Source organism: Salvelinus namaycush, chromosome 34 (genome assembly GCF_016432855.1).
Source record: "Salvelinus namaycush isolate Seneca chromosome 34, SaNama_1.0, whole genome shotgun sequence".
NCBI classification, from domain to species: Eukaryota; Metazoa; Chordata; class Actinopteri; order Salmoniformes; family Salmonidae; genus Salvelinus; species Salvelinus namaycush.
Window position 1 is genome coordinate 41,337,321 of NC_052340.1, and position 11,586 is coordinate 41,348,906.

Here is an 11,586-nt window from a genome sequence, read left to right on the forward strand (position 1 = left end):
GGGGGGGCTGACAACACTGTTTTAGAGGGGTAAGAGACGGGTTGGGGGGGCTGACAACACTGTTTTAGAGGGGTAAGGGAAGGGTTGGGGGGGCTGACAACACTGTTTTAGAGGGGTAAGGGACGGGTTGGGGGGGGGGGCTGACATCACTGTTTTAGAGGGGTAAGGGACGGCGTGGGGGGCTGACAACACTGTTTTAGAGGGGTAAGGGACGGCTTGGGGGGGGGCTGACAACACTGTTTTAGAGGGGTAAGGGACGGGTTGGGGGGGCTGACAACACTGTTTTAGAGGGGTAAGGGACGGGTTGGGGGGGGCTGACAACACTGTTTTAGAGGGGTAAGGGACGGGTTGGGGGGGCTGACAACACTGTTTTAGAGGGGTAAGGGACGGGGTTGGGGGGCTGACAACACTGTTTTTAGAGGGGTAAGGGACGGGTTGGGGGGGGGCTGACAACACTGTTTTAGAGGGGTATAGGACGGGTTGGGAGGGGCTGACAACACTGTTTTAGAGGGGTAAGGGACGGGTTGGGGGGGAGGGGCTGACAACACTGTTTTAGAGGGGTAAGGGACGGGTTGGAGGGGCTGACAACACTGTTTTAGAGGGGTAAGGGACAGGTTGGGGGGGGGCTGACAACACTGTTTTAGAGGGGTAAGAGACGGGTTGGGAGGGGCTGACAACACTGTTATAGAGGGGTAAGGGACGGATTTTGGGGGCTGTCAACACAGTTTTATAGGGGTAAGAGACGGATTTTGGGGGCTGACAACATTGTTTTAGAGGGGTAAGGGACGGATTTTGGGGGCTGTCAACACAGTTTTATAGTGGTAAGAGACGGGTTGGGGGGGAAGGGCTGACAACACTGTTTTAGAGGGGTAAGGGACGGGTTGGGAGGGGCTGACAACACTGTTTTAGAGGGGTAAGGGACGGGTTGGGGGGGCTGACAACACTGTTTTAGAGGGGTAAGGGACGGGTTGGGGGGGCTGACAACACTGTTTTAGAGGGGTAAGGGACGGGTTGGGGGGGCTGACAACACTGTTTTAGAGGGGTAAGGGACGGGTTGGGGGGGCTGACAACACTGTTTTAGAGGGGTAAGGGACGGGTTGGGGGGGCTGACAACACTGTTTTAGAGGGGTAAGGGACGGGTTGGGGGGGCTGACAACACTGTTTTAGAGGGGTAAGAGATGGGTTGGGGGGCTGACAACACTGTTTTAGAGGGGTAAGGGACGGGTTGGGGGGAGGCTGACAACACTGTTTTAGAGGGGTAAGGGATGGGTTGGGGGGGGGGGCTGACAACACTGTTTTAGAGGGGTAAGAGACGGGTTGGGGGGGCTGACAACACTGTTTTAGAGGGGTAAGGGACGGGTTGGGGGGGGGGGGCTGACAACACTGTTTTAGAGGGGTAAGAGACGGGTTGGGGGGGCTGACAACACTGTTTTAGAGGGGTAAGGGACGGGTTGGGGGGCTGACAACACTGTTTTAGAGGGGTAAGGGACGGGTTGGGGGGGGGGCTGACAACACTGTTTTAGAGGGGTAAGAGACGGGTTGGGGGGGCTGACAACACTGTTTTAGAGGGGTAAGGGAAGGGTTGGGGGGGCTGACAACACTGTTTTAGAGGGGTAAGGGACGGGTTGGGGGGGGGGGCTGACATCACTGTTTTAGAGGGGTAAGGGACGGCGTGGGGGGCTGACAACACTGTTTTAGAGGGGTAAGGGACGGCTTGGGGGGGCTGACAACACTGTTTTAGAGGGGTAAGGGACGGGTTGGGGGGGCTGACAACACTGTTTTAGAGGGGTAAGGGACAGGTTGGGGGGGGCTGACAACACTGTTTTAGAGGGGTAAGGGACGGGTTGGGGGGGCTGACAACACTGTTTTAGAGGGGTAAGGGACCGGTTGGGAGGGCTGACAACACTGTTTTAGAGGGGTAAGGGACGGGTTGGGGGGGCTGACAACACTGTTTTAGAGGGGTAAGGGACGGGTTGGGGGGGGGCTGACAACACTGTTTTAGAGGGGTAAGGGACGGGTTGGGGGGGCTGACAACACTGTTTTAGAGGGGTAAGGGACGGGTTGGGGGGGCTGACAACACTGTTTTAGAGGGGTAAGGGACGGGTTGGGGGGGCTGACAACACTGTTTTAGAGGGGTAAGGGACGGGTTGGGGGGGACTGACAACACTGTTTTAGAGGGGTAAGGGATGGGTTGGGGGGGGGCTGACAACACTGTTTTAGAGGGGTAAGGGACGGCGTGGGGGCTGACAACACTGTTTTAGAGGGGTAAGGGACGGGTTGGGGGGGCTGACAACACTGTTTTAGAGGGGTAAGGGACGGGTTGGGGGGGCTGACAACACTGTTTTAGAGGGGTAAGGGAAGTCCCCCCCCAATTGTACAAAATAACATGGCAACTTATTGGCACCGAGCGGACCATATACACGATGGGATTGTGTGGGATTTCATATTACATCCGGCGCTGTTTCGTCCAAAGTTGATGACAAATGCCATATTGTAAATGAGCTGTGTAACACCCCAAAAATCCTATAGTGGGCGAGTGTGTTCCATCTTAATTTTTCATAGGCTTACTGTAACGCAAGTCAAGACCCAAGAGTCATATTTTGAAATTTTGAAATATTGAAAGTTTTGGCAAAAACTTATCACCCCCTTAAAAAAGTGCTTTCTGGACCGTTTTTCGAAATTCTTTCGATTTTTATGTCAATTACACATGTGTAAGAACTGTATGGAAAATACTTTTGTCAAATTTTATTAACATAATTTTTTTTACATTTTTATTTGGACTTAAGGAATATGTTTTGTGCATTTGGAATGTGATTTCTTAGGAAGTCAAAAGTCAAAAGTCAAAAATGTCAAAAATTTGGAAAAAACGTATCACCCCCTTTAAAAAAGTGCTTTCTGGACCGTTTTTCGAAATTCTTTCGATTTTTATGTCAATTACACATGTGTAAGAACTGTATGAAAATACTTTTGTCAAATTTTATTAACATAATTTTTTGGACATTTTTATTTGGACTTAAGGAATATGTTTTGTGCATTTGGAATGTGATTTCATAGGAAGTCAAAAGTCAAAAGTCAAAAATGTCAAATATTTGGAAAAAATGTATCACCCCCTTTAAAAAAGTGCTTTCTGAACCGTTTTTTGAAATTCTTTCGATTTTTATGTCAATTACACATGTATAAGAACTGTATGAAAATACTTTAGTCACATTTTACTGTCATCATTTTTTATAAATGTTTACTTGTACTTAAGGAATATGTTTTATGCATTTGGAATGTGATTTCATAGGAAGTCAAAAGTCAAAAGTCAAAAGTTACAAGTCAAAAATGTTAAAAATGTGGAAAAAACGTATATTCCATTTAAAAAAGTGCTTTCTGGACCGTTTTTTGAAATTCTTTCGATTTTTACGTCAATTACACATATATAAGAACTGTATGAAAATACTTTAGTCACATTTTACTATCATAATTTTTTATAAATGTTTACTTGTACTTAAGGAATATGTTTTGTGCATTTGCAATCTGATTTAATACGAAGTCAAAAATGTGAATAAATTAGAAAAAACGTATCACCCCCCAAACCTCCATAAATCACTCAGGCCAGCACCCATTGATTTTTGGCCGTAGAATAGTGCTCCCAGAGCGGGTATGGAGGTCTGGATGCCCCTAAACGCAATTTCAACCATCTTGAAACATGGCACCTGGTAACCCCAAAAAAATACCAGGTGCACGAACAGTTTGGACTTGTGTGTGTGTGTGTGAGCTTTTCTTTGACATCTGTTTAGAGAAATGACTGATTTACACTTCATGAGGGTTGCCTAATCACACACTTAAAGTTTTGGAAAGATCTGACTTTTTTAACCCTTTGAAACAGCACCTATGACCCCATTTTAAGGCACTTCCGGTTGGCACAGGAAGCTATAAGTAAACACCTATCCTGATCGGGGTATGCTTTTACAGAATCCTGAGTTTTAAGTCTATACGTTAAGAACTGACTGATTTACACAGGGTTGAATGCACTATATATCACAAACTGCTGGTTGGGTAAAACACTTTTAGGGTGATTTTATCACTTCCGGTTGCTCCAGGAAGCTTAGAATCAACACAGGTAGACCTCATAGTGGCTTGATGGATTGTCATTGAAGACAGGTTCATAAGACATTCATAACCCACATAGGGTTTATTTAAAGAATGCACGTTACATTTGCATATGATTCAACAGTGAAAAACACCACATCATATTGCAAACATAACACACTGTTGAATCATATTGCAAACACACACTGTTATATTTGCAATATGATGTGTTGGATCATATTGCAAACATAACACACACTGTTACATTTGCAATATGATGTGTTGAATCATATTGCAAACATAACACACACTGTTACGTTTGCAATATGATGTGTTGAATCATATTGCAAACATAACACACACTGTTACATTTGCAATATGATGTGTTGAATCATATTGCAAATCTAACGTGCATTTGCAATATGATGTGATGTTGAATCATATTGCAAATGTAACGTACATTCTCTTAAATACTTTAGAAATGCAAAAGTCAACGGTCTGATGACCTCAGGATGGCCGGGCAGTGATAGTGGTTCCTCTCCATCGCTCGTTGTGTTAAATTTCATCATGTCGCTTTTTGTGATGGTACCCCCCCGTTGAAACATATTGCAAATGTACAAAAGTCAAGTAGCAAGTCGGTGTCCATCAGTCAATTAGATATATTCAGACACCAAACTGATACCATCTGACACCAAACTCACTTTTACCAACTCCTTTAGAAGCCAACTATCACATATTTCAGAGCAGGCCCAAAATTCACAGCGCCTTCCATTTAAACCATAATAAAACAAATAATACGTAGTTATGTTCTAGCTGCGGGTCCAATATTCACATTATGTTTAGCCCTATGTGAGGCGACCTGGAATCCCAAGTTTCGGCTCGATAGGTCATTCGGTGTCCGAGCAAAACGCTAATTGGTGCTGAAAATCCACTTTTTTCATTGCCTTGCTACGAGGTCCTTGAATGAGCAATCAAACAGGCTCGTTGGGGTCTGTCTCTATGGGCCGAGCCGGTTTCAATGCACCTAGTCTTGAGACTCTGGGACTTTTCTAAATGTCGTCAGTTTCGTTGAGCTGAAAATGAATTGAAAACACTGCAAATACACGAGGCTGTTTATCGGTCTGAGAACCTTCTAGAGCCACATAACTCACCGTGCACAATCAACCTGAGGTCTAGAATAGGTTTCCAAAGTTTCAGAACTCTAGGTCTGACGGTTCTTTAAAAGTGGGAACAAAAGTAACTACCACAGGCACTGTCTGCCTCTTAGCCCCTCAGTGTGTCCCTCCATCATTTCTGTTTGGGTGTGTAAATTTTTCTTTGAAATCTGATGGGACTAATGACTGATTTACAGTTCAGGAGGGTTGCCTAATCACAATTATGAAGTTTTGGAAAGATTTGACATTTTTAACCCTTCAAAACAGCCCATTTGACACCAATTATGGCACTTCCGGTTGGCACAGGAAGCTGAAAGTAAAGACATATACTCACTGGAGTATGCTGTTACAGAATCCTGAGTTTTAAGTCTATATGTTAAAAATTGACTGATTTACATAGGGCTGAATGCACTATTTCTCTCAAATTGCATGGTGCTTATTGCAAACACTTTTAGGGTGATTTTAACCACTTCCGGTTGCTCCAGGAAGCTTAGAATCGACACAGGTAGACCTCATGGTGGCCTGATGGACTGACATCAAAGACAGGTTCATAAGACATTCATAACCCACATAGGCTTCAGGTTGAATTTAGAGGTGCACTCAATGTATTCCTATGGGGCGAAATGTCATTGTCAACTGTTTGATGTAAACACCTTCTTTTAACTGTCAAGGGTTAATGCCACAAGGTCAAGGTTAGGCTTGCACAGATCGGGAGGTCCTTAAGAATATTCCTGAGGTGAAATTGTGTTTCTAACCTTAACGGTTCTCTCTCTGTCTCCCAAAAGCAAATAAAATTGACATTGAGGTCAAAAGGTCATTCGTGTCCGTTCTCTTGTAACGGTCGCTGCTCTCAGACCGAGTGAGCTACGGTCAAGCGGGGCATCTCGTTGAACTCGGCACGGCCTAGGGATAATGGGAATGCCATTGCCGGCTTTGTGTGTCTTTAATCACCGTACTTTTTCACTCCATCCTTGCTTTGTGTGTGTGTTTTTGTGTGAGAGAGAGCTTTCCTTTGACATCTGCTTAGAGAAATGACTGATTTACAGTTCATGAGGCTTGTCTAATCACACAAATGAAGTTTTGAAAAGTTCTGACCTTTTTAACCCTTCGAAACAGCACCATGACACCATTTTAAGGCACTTCCGGTTGGCACAGGAAGCTATAGGTAAACACATATCTTGACTGGGGTATGCTGTTACAGAATCCTGAGTTTTAAGTCTATACGTTAAGAATTGACTGATCTACATAGGGTTGAATGCAGTGATTTTCAAAATTGCAAGTCATGTATATCTGGACACTTTTTAGGGTGATTTTAACCACTTCCGGTTGCTCCAGGTAGCTTAAAATCAACACAGGTAGACCTCATAGTAGCCTGATGGATTGTTATCAAAGACAGGTTCATAAGACATTCATAACCCACATAGGCTTCAGGTTGAATTTAGAGGAGCAGTCAATGTATTCCTATGGGGCGAAATGTCATTGTAAAATGTTTGATGTAAACGCCTTCTTTTAACTGTGAAGGGTTAATGCCACAAGGTCAAGGTTAGGCTTGCACAGATCGGGAGGACCTTAGGATTGTTCCTGAGGTGAAATTGTGCTTCTAACCTTAACGGTTCTCTCTCTGTCTCCCAAAAGCAAATGAAATTGACATTGAGGTCAAAAGGTCATTCGTGTCCGTTCTCTTGTAACGGTCGCTGCGCTCAGACCGAGCGAGCTACGGTCAAGCGGGGCATCCCGTTGAACTCGGCACGGCCTGGAGAATATGGCAATGTCATTTTAGTGGTGATTTCAGAATGCTATTTTGGTGCATTCATGGAAGGCGCTGTGAATTTTGGGCCTGCTCTGAAATATGTGATAGTTGGCTTCTAAAGGAGTTGTAAAAAGTGAGTTTGGAGTCAGATGGTATCAGTTTGGTGTCTGAAAATATCCAATTGACTGATGGACACTTGCTAGTTGACTTTTGTTGACACTTGCTAGTTGACTTGCTAGTCGACTTTTGTACATTTGCAATATGTTTCAACGCGGGGGTACCATCACCAAAATCGACATGATGAAATTTCACGCAACGAGCGATGGAGAGGAACCACTATCACTGCCCGGCCATCCTGAGGTCATCAGGACGTTGACTTTTGTATTTCTAAAGTATTTAAAGAATGCACGTTACATTTGCAATATGATTCAACATCACATCATATTGCAAATCTAACGTGCATTTGCAATATGATGTGATGTTGAATCATATTGCAAATGTAACGTACATTCTCTTAAATACTTTAGAAATGCAAAAGTCAACGGTCTGATGACCTCAGGATGGCCGGGCAGTGATAGTGGTTCCTCTCCATCGCTCGTTTCGTGAAATTTCATCATGTCGCTTTTTCCTCATGGTACCTCCCCGTTGAAACATATTGCAAATGTACAAAAGTCAACGAGCAAGTCAGTGTCCATCAGTCAAATAGATATTTTCAGACACCAAACTGATACCATCTGACTCCAAACTCACTTTTTCCAACTCCTTTAGATGCCAACTATAACATATTTCAGAGCAGGCCCAAAATTCACAGCGCCTTCTATTTAAACCATAATAAAACAAATAATACGTAGTTATGTTCTAGCTGCGGGTCCAGTTCACACATTATGTTTAGCCCTATGTGAAGCGACCTCGAATCCCAAGTTTCGGCTCGATAGGTCATTCGGTGCCCGAGCAAAACCCTAATTGGTGCTGAAATTCCACTTTTTTCATTGCCTTGCTACGGGGTCCTTGAATGAGCAATCAAACAGGCTCGTTGGGGTCTGTCTCTATGGGCCGAGCCGGTTTCAACGCACCTAGTCTTGAGACTCTGGGACTTTTCTAAAGGTCGTCCGTTTCGTTGAGGTCAAAATGAATTGAAAACATGGCAAATACACGAGGCTTTTTATCGATCCGAGAACCTTCTAGAGTCATATAATTCACCGTGCACAATCGACCTGAGGTCTAGAACAGGTTTGTAAATTTTCAGAACTCTAGGTCTGACGGTTCTTTAAAAGTTGGAACAAAAGTAACTACTGCAGGCACTGTCTGCCTCTTAGCCCCTCAGTGTGTCCCTCCATCATTTCTGTGTCGGTGTGTATTTTTTTGTTGTTGAAATCTGATGGGATCAAGAACTGATTTACAGTTCAGGAGGGTTGTCTATTCACATATATGAAGTTTTGGAAAGATTTGACATTTTTAACCCTTCGAAACAGCCCATTTGACACCAGTTATGGCACTTCCGGTTGTCACAGGAAGCTATAAATAAACACATATCATCACTGGAGTAGGCTGTTACAGAATCCTGAGTTTTAAGTCTGTATGTTAAAAATTGACTGATTTACATAGGGTTGAATGCACTATTTCTCTCAAACTGCAGGTTGGGTATGGCAAACACTTTTAGGGTGATTTAACCACTTCCGGTTGCTCCAGGAAGCTTAGAATCGACACAGGTAGACCTCATGGTGGCCTGATGGACTGACATCAAAGACAGGTTCATAAGACAATCATAACCCACATAGGCTTTAGGTTGAATTTAGAGGTGCAGTCAATGTATTCCAATGGGGAGACATTTCATTGTAAACTATTTGATGTAAACACCTTCTTTTAACTGTGAAGGGTTAATGCCACAAGGTCAGGGTTAGGCTTGCACAGATCGGGAGGACCTTAAGAACACTCCTGAGGTGAAATTGTGTTTCTAACCTTAACGGTTCTCTCTCTGTGTCCCAAAAGCAAATGAAATTGACATTGAGGTCAAAAGGTCATTTGTGTCCGTTCTCTTGTAACGGTCGCTGTGCTCAAACCGAGCGAGCTACGGTCAAGCGGGGCATCTCGTTGAACTCGGCACGGCCTAGAGATAATAGTAATGCCATTGTGGGCTTTGTGTGTCGTTAAGCACCGTACTTTTTTACTCCATCTTTCCTTTTTGTGTGTGTGTGATTGTGTGAGAGAGATTTTCTTTGACATCTGTTGGGAAAAATGACTGATTACAGTTCATGAGGGTTGTCTAATCACACAAGTGAAGTTTTGAAAAGATCTGACCTTTATTACCCTTCAAACCTGACCCTGTGGCACCATTTTAAGGTACTTCCAGTTGACATAGGAAGCTGAAATTGAACACATACCCTCCTTGGTGTAGGCTCTTATATAATATTGAGTTTTAAGTCTTTATGTTAAGAACTGACTTATTTAAAGAGGGTTAAATGAGTGTGTGTTATTTCATAAAATCATATAAAATCACAGGATTCTCGCAGAGCTTCGAGACCCACTTTAAAAATGTACGTCTGAACACACTGCAACTGGATCTGTGATTTTTTTGAAAAAAAAAATCCTCTTTGTGAACATCACCAAACGGTCAATGTACGATTTCTCTTAAATTACGATAGATAAATGGCTGTTTTTTTTTTTCCTGACACCGTATGCTTATGTACTTTGACATGAAGCGGTCAAATTAGCACCCTACTTGCGTTTTAACCCTTTAATCCCAGAAAAATGGCCATAACTCAAAAAGCGCCGAGGTCTCGACGCCATCTTGTTCGGGGCCAACTGCCCATTACTCCAAACCTACGCTCGCCGAGTTTCGTCTTCGAAATATTTTCAGTTTAGGAGAAAAGGCCGCGCTCGTTTGCCACGTGCTCGTGCGCCTGCAATATGATTTATTTTCCCTCTTGTGGGAATTTTCGAGAATGCAGAAAAAAGTCAAAAATGTGTCATTTTTATAAAACGGAAACCGAAATTCCGAAACGTTTTTTTGAGTGACTTCCTGAAAGAGCTCTCCGCCGCCCACGGCCCGACGCCGTCCGCGATTTTCTGCGACGTATTAAGACGTCAGGTAAGGGACCGTACATTTGCAATGGGACTTTCTTCACTAACCATACGGCTCCCGTCCCAGACTTCCCTTAAGGTATGTAAGGGACAGGTTGGGGGGGGCTGACAACACTGTTTTAGAGGGGTAGGGACCGGTTGGGAAGGCTGACAACACTGTTTTAGAGGGGTAAGGGACGGGTTGGGGGGGCTGACAACACTGTTTTAGAGGGGTAAGGGACGGGTTGGGGGGGCTGACAACACTGTTTTAGAGGGGTAAGGGACGGGTTGGGGGGGCTGACAACACTGTTTTAGAGGGGTAAGGGACGGGTTAGGGGGGGCTGACAACACTGTTTTAGAGGGGTAAGGGAGGGGTTGGGGGGGGGCTGACAACACTGTTTTAGAGGGGTAAGGGACGGGTTGGGAGGTGCTGACAACACTGTTTTAGAGGGGTAAGGGACGGGTTGGGGGGGAGGGGCTGACAACACTGTTTTAGAGGGGTAAGGGACGGGTTGGAGGGGCTGACAACACTGTTTTAGAGGGGTAAGGGAAATGTTGGGGGGGGCTGACAACACTGTTTTAGAGGGGTAAGGGACGGGTTGGGGGGGCTGACAACACTGTTTTAGAGGGGTAAGAGACGGGTTGGGAGGGCTGTCAACACTGTTATAGAGGGGTAAGGGACGGATTTTGGGGGCTGTCAACACAGTTTTATAGGGGTAAGGGACGGGTTTGGGGGGCTGACAACATTGTTTTAGAGGGGTAAGGGACGGATTTTGGGGGCTGTCAACACAGTTTTATAGTGGTAAGAGACGGGTTGGGGGGGAAGGGCTGACAACACTGTTTTAGAGGGGTAAGGGACGGGTTGGGAGGGGCTGACAACACTGTTTTAGAGGGGTAAGGGACGGGTTGGGGGGGCTGACAACACTGTTTTAGAGGGGTAAGGGACGGGTTGGGGGGGCTGACAACACTGTTTTAGAGGGGTAAGGGACGGGTTGGGGGGGCTGACAACACTGTTTTAGAGGGGTAGGGGACGGGTTGTTGGGGAGGGGCTGACAACACTGTTTTAGAGGGGTAAGAGACGGGTTGGGAGGGCTGACAACACTGTTATAGAGGGGTAAGGGACGGATTTTGGGGGCTGTCAACACAGTTTTATAGGGGTAAGAGACGGATTTTGGGGGCTGACAACATTGTTTTAGAGGGGTAAGGGACGGATTTTGGGGGCTGTCAACACAGTTTTATAGTGGTAAGAGACGGGTTGGGGGGGAAGGGCTGGAGAAAGGACTGGGATGTGAATGGTAACTTTTTACAGCACTATTTCATGAATTCACTAGGACAACCTGTGGGCTGAGAATATTCTCTCAGGAGGTAGGGAGAGGATGTGAGGAGAGGAGAGGAGAGGAGAGGAGAGGAGAGGAGAGGAGAGGAGAGGAGAGGAGAGGAGAGGAGAGGAGAGGAGAGGAGAGGAGAGGAGGTGAGGGGAGGAGAGGAGAAGAGGGGAGGAGAGGAGAGGAGGGGAGGAGAGGAGGTGAGGGGAGGAGGGGAGGGGAG

The 11,586-nt window shown here is 45.3% G+C and overlaps 1 protein-coding gene across 1 annotated transcript in view; it reads right to left on the minus strand.

Annotated features, from left to right (window-relative positions):
* The window catches only part of ryr1b (ryanodine receptor 1b (skeletal)), a 261,073-nt gene that overhangs the window by 245,623 nt on the left and 3,864 nt on the right, over positions 1-11,586 (minus strand). The gene's annotated exons all lie outside the window — the stretch shown is intronic.